The sequence below is a fragment of the Ischnura elegans genome, chromosome 5, assembly GCF_921293095.1.
Source record: "Ischnura elegans chromosome 5, ioIscEleg1.1, whole genome shotgun sequence".
Classification (NCBI taxonomy): domain Eukaryota; kingdom Metazoa; phylum Arthropoda; class Insecta; order Odonata; family Coenagrionidae; genus Ischnura; species Ischnura elegans.
In genome coordinates this window covers 96977243-96985896 of record NC_060250.1, presented here as the reverse complement: position 1 = coordinate 96985896, position 8654 = coordinate 96977243, and the positions used below count along the sequence as shown (strand labels likewise).

Genomic DNA, 8654 nt, shown 5'->3' with positions numbered 1-8654 from the left:
AAAACGACAGTGCCATCATGCTATAGGTATGATATCCTTTTGGAAATTTGTTTATTAGCTGGTATGATTTCCCTCAAGTTGGGAAAAAAAATTAATTACTGACATTTTTTCTGAAGTCCAAGAAACGTGCCAAGGGATACATTAAGGAAAATTAATGGAAACCCAAATGCATTTGGAAGCTCTGACTGAAGTTTTTTTTGAGTAAATTGTATCCATTTTTACATTTGACATGACAGTGATATTAAAATAAAACAAATTGTTAATCCATTAAAATTGTATGCAGGTCAACAGCCACCCCACTGCTGAAAGTAATTTCATGCCTGTATTATTCCTTTACATAGTAAATGCTGATATAGAATATTTTTAGTCATTCCACCTCAATTCACAGTTTCCTGTAATAATCTTACTTTCTCGATGAATTTGCATGATAAATCTCTTTTCTCCTTTCCATTCATCTCTTTAGCATCATGGTTGAGTGCATGAAAGAAGAAAGCAGTATGGATGCTTTCTCTTGATTAAACATTCATCAAAACAATTCATCGTTAAATTGAACTAGCATTAACTTTCCACATCTTATAAGATATTGTTGTTTTATAAGTGCAATAGTATTAACTCCAAAGTAAGGGAAAATCGGAGGATGTTTCAAAATACACTAATTTGAATCCCATTCTCGAGATATTCACATCATTCTTACAATTGGTCTTGTATTATGCTAGTTTTTGTCTACTTTTGCCTGGATCCTACCAGTTCGATTTGGTGCTCTCACAGTTCTTTGCATATTCTAGGAATATTGGTTATATATTGGAATTCAAGATGGATACTATTTATTGAGTTCGTGTGCTTTTTTCTAAGATATCTTATTTTCAGGTGCATAGAGGTAATAAATGATAATATTAAGGTGTTTTCTAATTTTAAGTAACAATTAGATCACTGTTCAAATGCCGTCGTTGATACATAGATTACAATTATTTTACGTGCAATTGGTATTTAAAGTTTCAATTTTTAAGAAAACATTAAAAATTCGTTCCTGACACTGGAGAGTTAAAATTATTGGTCCCTTTTGGAATTTTATGTACATATTATAGTTTTATTCTAATATTTACAGTATGTTTTACGTGCAGGTGTTTTCTTTTTGAAGGAGAACCTTCTCAGGAGGTGAAATTTTTATATACGGCTAGTTTTACAGAATACCCGAAACTAAAACTTGCCGCCATTAATTCTCGTGATTTGTGAGATAATTTGCCTCGAATTCGCTGCATCCAGTTTTAGACATTTTTTAGCCCTGATCCGTGACTAGAATTTGATAATTTTTATTGAAGTGAGATGAAGTTAATATTACCCTCGTTCACAGTGACAAAAAAACTTCGCGGTAGTCGCATGCGCATGATTTTGCGGATTCTTGAAGTCAGTTTTTATTGCTTCGCCAAACGGCAGCCGGTGTTCTTCGCTCGCTCACGTCAGTTCGTCCCGGAGGGCCGTTGAGGTGTGTTGGGGATCGATTGACGTGTGTCGTGAGTGGCTCTTTCAGGCACAACTGTGACTCTTGGTGGACTGTCTCCGATGAATTAGCTGTGGAAGGTCTGTTTGAGTGACTACCTTTTTTAACTTGTGCATTTTAGCCGTAATTCTCGTCCCATCACGGGAGAAATTTTTTCGTCGGTGTCCGTCATGTCTTGGCGGTATTTTTAATTTGTCATCATTATGTTACGCCTTTATGGGAGAGATACTGTCTTCATTTATAGTTATGAACTAGATTTTTTTCTGCAGATCTTGATGCTTTAAATAGCATGTAATGCTTTTGGAACCATATCAAGTTGAGTAACCATCGAGAATGTTTTATTTATATTAAGATGGTTTAATTGTGTCGGATGTCCGCCAAACAATCTGAAGCGACATTGGATTGAAAAATGTATTCTGCCTTATGTATATTCGTATGTATGACCTCTCAAACGTGATATATGATATCTAGGGGTGTCTAATCAAATCTAAATTCTCATTGAAATGTGTTCCCTTGAAATTCCGGCTTGTAGATATTACCACAATTTTCTCGACAGAAAGCTAGTAATTTTATTGACGCAAATATATGTACAGCATAATTTCTAAATAGCCATTTGTTTGACGTTTTTACTGAGTTAAATTTATCTATTATGCTAAACTTGCCTCGGATTCTCAAGTTATATTTCGAGAATGTAGTGGTACCGACTTATCTTGGAAATGCATTCGACGTTGCAATACGACCATATTGACTAGCTAATTTATGGTTACAAAGAGATTTGATGCTTATTTACTTTGAATTCCTCACATGATTTCCAAATGCTTAATAATAATATTTTGGAAATGTTCAACAATTGACTATACTTGTACCATCAATTTAATTTTCGACCGGCATTCACTAGCATTGAGTTAAAAATCCCTTTCGTTGTCTGTGGTGAGATATTTTTATTTTGGGTTAGGCAAATCTTCATTGATAGTTCTAAGCTTTTTTCATTCTGTATCATTATCGGTGTATTGCTTTTGGTACACCGCTGCCCCCGCGGATGCCCCAGAGATGTATCGAGAAGGCCACCCTCTTTATTCCTTGAAATTAGAGTCTCATTTCTCGAATGGTTCTGTTTCTTAACTACATTTGTTAAGGCTCCCCTGGTGGGGAGAGGCATATGTTCGCAGTATTCTCATAACATAGAAAAATTCGGTGGACAACATTAGCATTTCATTGGGCTGATTAAAAAGTGCCATCAATTTGCGTGGTTTTTGATTTTCAAATGAGTGAGTCGGCAGCATTTCTAATTGCGTAATGATTTTATCATCGTATACAAGTTTGGAACTTGTTGAGGTTAAATTCTTAATCTATATGAAAAATAACTTTGGATATCTTAATGGCTCAGATTGGCCTCTTTAAGTGTACATCCTTGATAGTTGTGTCATCCCTAACGTGCTTCAGTAGCATCGACTACCGTCTCCTGGGATGAGGAGTTCATGATTGATAATGAAGTTAGTTAAAGTGTGAGCTTCCGAAACATGCCGGTGATGGCATACCCATGAAGACTTTTTTCGTACCATCCACGGGGAAATTATCAAATCTTATATCATAATGTTTTAGGTGTATAGATTTTTATGACTTTTACATTAAAACGGAATAAAAAGACTATCGCATGGAGAAATGGTTCATTAACTTTTTACGCTTTTACGAAATATTTAATCTTCAGATACGCGTAATAGTTAGATGCGAAAGAATCAAACCCTTCGCTTCTTTGAGGGGAAGATATCTGCGGTGGTGACACTGCATAGTTGCGAGGTAAATTTAAATGTAAAAAAGCAGGACTTCTATTTGATATTTTTTGATAGCTCAAAAGCCAGACGTTGGTAATTATTTTTGCTTTTTGAATCAAGAGACAGTAATCTCTCGTCTAAATAGTAGATCATTCATGTGAGTAGTAATGCCATGTGATTCCAATCCTGAGTACATATAGTGAAACTCGCGAGGATAATCAGGATTCTTTCGATATCCAATATGTTACTCTCAGGTTAACTCAAGGCAGTGGCGTAGCCTGGGGGAGGGGTCCGCCCCCGCCCTCCCCCCCCCCCCCCCAAGTATAAAAATACAATATTTCCTTCATAAAAGACAACAAAATATTGAAAAATCATGAATTACAAAATATTTCTTTAACAAATGAAGTTTTTTCGATTTTAAAAAGTGTTCAAATTAGTTTACAACCCATTACTTAGTACCCTGTTTTTCAAAAACCCCCCCACCCTGGTTTTAGAAACCCCACCCCCCCGAACGAAATTCCTGGCTATGCCACTGACTCAAGGCTAGAATTTATGTAAGCGCCCTGAAAAACTGAGAAATTGTGGCAAGTTGCAATAAAAATGCTTGAGCGTAGTAGTACAACTGAGGACGCCAAGAGTGTCCCTAAGCTAATATTTTGAAGTTTGTATTATTTTTGCTATATACTGTATATTCATTAATTTTCTCTGTCAGTAATTGACCTTTTCAGAACAGCTCAAACAGTATCCACAAAGGAACATTGCTAAGCCCCTCGGCGTTCTAGAAATTCTTAAAACCCAAAAGTAGGTTCAAGAAGTTAGTTTCGTACTTCGATAGCTTCCCGCTTCAATACCCACGGCCGAAGTGGTTTTCTATTGGGTATACGGAGAACGCTGACCACTTCTCTCTGATTTTAGAAGATTGTCGGAACTTCAATAGTATTTACAAACACAGAGATAGATTTTTCGGGTTATCGCAGTTGTTGTTTTTCTTTACAGTGATTCAAAACGGTTATTCTGTCTAAGTATAAAGATGCATGCCATCCAGTGGCGCCGACTCCATGGGGACTGAGGGGGCCCGAGCCCCCTCAAAAATTCGTTATGGGTGTGAGGAAAAAATGTGTCAGGCTTGTCGATTTTCCCCGGAGTGTTCAGATATCAAGATTCGAGTTATCGGGGTCCTAACGTTGATCGTATGAACTCTTCTAAAATGCTTGAAAAACTTAAAACTCACTACTTATAAAATTTCCGGGGGCACTATCCCCGGTTTGGGCCCCCTAATATTTTTTGTGAGTCGGCGCGCCTGATGCCATCCCATTAGGCCTCGCCAGGTTCATTGGTAAAGTATTTACCGTGAGATTCTTTCCTTAACTTTTTAATCACGCACTTTTTTGCCCGTTCTCTTTAATACATATACTAGCCTCTGAAATTATATGATGTATTTGCTATGTTGTATTCGCGATGATATTTTATTCTTGAGGAAATAGATTGAAAGACAAACATTTTATCGGTATTTAAAAAACATACCAGATTCACCATAGGATCTTACCTTCTAACACTATGTAATGGTATGACGTAGTGATTGTCCCCTTGGCTGCGGATGGCCAACGGTACTTATTGTTAGTTGTATAGGGTGAGGGATAATTCTCGCCCATCTGGTCCTCGTTTCCAGACATTCATGATCGCGGCATCTTCGTCGGTTTTTCCTTCTGGGATTCTCAATACATTCACAGTAAGATTCATACGTAAATTCATTTTGGTCCCATTATGTGATAAGTGCTTATCGGATGAAAGATATGGTACTTGTTGTGGGTAAGCGATTGGAGGTGATTTTAATTTTACTTAAGATCCATTAGATTAGATAATAGAATAGTTTATTATTTGTACTTCCATGTAGAATTCGTGTTTGTGAAAGTTGAAATATCCCACCTGACGTTACTTCGAGGTACTTTACACTCCTGCACAACATTGTAAGTTACACACTAAGAATTTGTATGTCTCCTCAACTGTAATACTTTTGAAGAAACTTTTCCATATCTTTGTTTAGTGTTAGGATGAAACAGTACAACCTTGCTTAATTTTATTAGCTATTAGTTATCTTGTATGCTGATATATTTTTAGCTCAACTTCTTGATTCCGCAGTAATTTCTCATTTTGGCATTATTTATGATTTCTTTCGCGCCTCGCATCCTCTGCCTTCTTCAGAAAGTCTTTCCAATATGTTTTTTTTTCTTCATAAAAATTTCAGGACATATTATGCGATTCATTGAGTCCAATTTTCTATTTCGCTGCTTATATTTTTCATATCATGCCTTTCATTCATAGATCTTTGTTTGCAAAATTATGAGTAAAATTAGATTAATTCTTCTCGGGTTTCCAACCGGGTATGGTGTTCTTCTGCCAACGTTTCAATGGCTAATTCCCAAGCGGGATTCTTTTTGTCCGGCAATTGCTGACGAAGTCGGGATCAAGGCAGATGGAAAAATTAGAAATAGAAAATATAAGGACTAAATTCCTGGACTGAAAGAATTATCTAGAAATTTTGTTTAAAAGCGTGCCTAAATATTCGTGCTTGGTATGCTCAACAAATACTAGTAAAAAATATTGAACTTTCTCGCCGGGAATGGCTGACGTAAACAGTTCTCGCTTTTCCATTCGGGTTAGATCCTCCATCGCCATCCTAACCGACGCGACGTTTCGATGAATGACTTACCGTAATAAGGCCGTTCAATGATGATGATGAATAAGTCATTCTTCGAAACGTCGGTTAGAATGGAGATGGAGGGTCTAACCTGGATGGAGACCCGAGAACTGTTTATGTCCGACAACAAATAAGTATTCTAATACGACGCTTCAATGGCTAACTCCGCATAGCATAAGGGAGTCAATTTTACGTGATGGCAATGGTAGTTGTAATGGCTAATTCCCCCTCGGAGATAGACATTGAAACGTCTCGACGGCAGCGAAAGACCAGGGGGAAACCTGAGAAGAAGTCATTTCACATTTCGCCGGGAAAGAACTAAATCCTATAATGAATAAGTTACTCCAGTTCAGAAGGCAGATAGGTTAATATTTTTTTGTAGTGGAAAAATATTATTCGACGTTTTTAGCTCGATTTCCCATTGTAATCATTCTAATGATGATTATCATCATTTATTTATATCATCGTGAATTTTTAAAATCATATTTGACTTTCAGCTGTCATCACTCCGATTCCGCGAGATATCTCACTTTTTGGGAACACCGAGTTCTTTTCTTCTACTCTTGGTAGGTCATGACCTTTGCACAGAGTCGTGAAGGGGGCGACTAAAGTCGACACACAACTCCTAGATGGACGTGACTGCCCCTGCTTCCTAGACTTCAAGAGAAATATAAGGAAGTGAGGCATGCACTTAAGGCTTACCTAACACGAATATTTATGCACGCATGTAAGCCAAATCGTTCTGCAATTATGAAATTGTTTTATTTTTTCTAATGTTTCGATCTGCCCTGCTGCCAGTTTCGTCAGTAATGTTGGACAAAATAAATACTGAATATATAATACGCATACATCATTCATACAATGAGTAATGAGCTGCGAAAATATAAAAATTTAGCTACCTTACCATTCCCTGATTACTGCTGCTAATGGATCCGCTAGGGTTCGACTTATGTTACTCGTAAAAATGTCACGAGGTTTATAAGACTGGCATTAAAAATATTTTACAAATAGTTGGCACTTGTTTTTTTCAATTAGGGCTATACTAATTTTTTACTTAAGTTACCTCCATTTCACAATTTTAGATTATGCGAAGTGTCCTAATTATACCGGTTTTTCTTCCATTCGTCTTTTCTTTTACTTTTTCAAGTAAAGTATTTTTTTGTATATTATCTTGTTAATCGTAATATCGGTGTGCTCACTAGAAAGCGGTGAGTTTTCTTAAAATACAATTTTCTACTATAGTTTTTTATTTCCTTGGAATGTAACGCTACGAAATAAAAGGAACGGGCATTTCTTTTGTTTTTGTATTTTTGGTACCAAGACTCGTGTTGAATTAGCTAGAATTTGTTTGCATAAAGAAATTTTTTAAAAATCAATTTTTCCAATGCTGTGATATGATATGCCTGGAGCATCAATTATTTCGGTGAAGACAACATCCACCATTTCCCAATCCCGCTTTTGTTCCGAGGGTCCCAAGTTATCCTCACTCCATCGATATAGCCCGGTGTTTTTCGCCAGGGTTGTTTGCCGTCAAATTGGCGCCGCTTCGGCTTCCCCCCTTGTTGACGCGGTGCAGCGAGGGGGCTTCGACCGTGTTGGTATTGATTCCTCAATATTACCTCACTGTTCTTGAAAATTAGTGTAATCATAGTGCTCTCAATAATATGCTTTTATTATTGTAACCACACAGTAGAGACTGAGACATCTGTTGTGGCATTCAGTGCTCAACTTTTACTCACAGACACGAGAAGTACGGTGTTGGAATAACGTTGTATTGTATGTATGTTTTCATAATTTTAAATCAAAACTAATTGAAAAAATGTATCTGAACTAAAAATCTATGCATGTGTCATAGTGATTGATGAATAAAATGAGAAGTTCACTCAATCGGTTATGGGACTTCGTGCATATTGAAAGGGTCGAAGCATTAGCATCTTTAGGCAAACAAATCCTTTTATCACGGTGAATTTTACAAGTCCGGTCAAGACGTTCATCCAAGTCTCTGTAAGAATTTGATACACTCGCATGACTTCACTTTCACTGCTACGTTTCATCCAGTGTTTCCTCTTTGCGGAAGATTCTGGACTATTACAGATTTTTAGTGCCAATGAATTCCTTAAAAATGCATAAAAGTTCGTAGCACTACCTTATTAATCTCGAGTGACACCGCGAAACTTCCTTTCAGGTTTCTCATCGAGTTACGCCCTCCATATCGGTGGATGTTTTAATGCCAGATCATGAACAGTCCCTATCGATGACGACGATGTCGACACTTCAGCCAATATGGAGGACCTCACCCTAACCCGGAAAAACTCGAGAGAAATGGTGCGCAGGAAAATAATACTTAAGGGGAACGTTGAGGACACCGTATTTCGTCATCCTAGCTGTAGGATGTTGTGATAGGTTTTAATACTTCCTCATGAAAATAAATAAAAACCTCTGTTTGCGGGTCAAGTGAATTGAATCGTATCACATATTTTAGCTTCGAACGTTAAAACCCATTTATTCCCATATGGCATTTCGATATCCACATATTCTATGCCTTGCCATGGCTCTCATCCCTAGATCATTTTGCGACCTGCCGCATTTCTTTTCTAAAAGACTTTTTATGAATATTTGTATCATAAATTTCAGTGTGCTTGTTATCTAGCATATTAATATTTTATCGACTTATTAATTGAAAATG

At 37.0% G+C, this 8654-nt stretch overlaps 1 protein-coding gene across 2 annotated transcripts in view; it reads left to right on the top strand.

The window, feature by feature from the left end:
- Nucleotides 1–1430: 1430 nt before the first annotated feature.
- Nucleotides 1431–8654, top strand: part of LOC124159303 — an 89447-nt gene continuing 82223 nt past the window's right edge. For both annotated transcript variants that reach the window (XM_046535035.1, XM_046535034.1), the window contains exon 1: nucleotides 1431–1578. The gene's annotated coding sequence lies outside the window, so the exon portion shown is untranslated. The remainder of the gene's footprint in view (nucleotides 1579–8654) is intronic.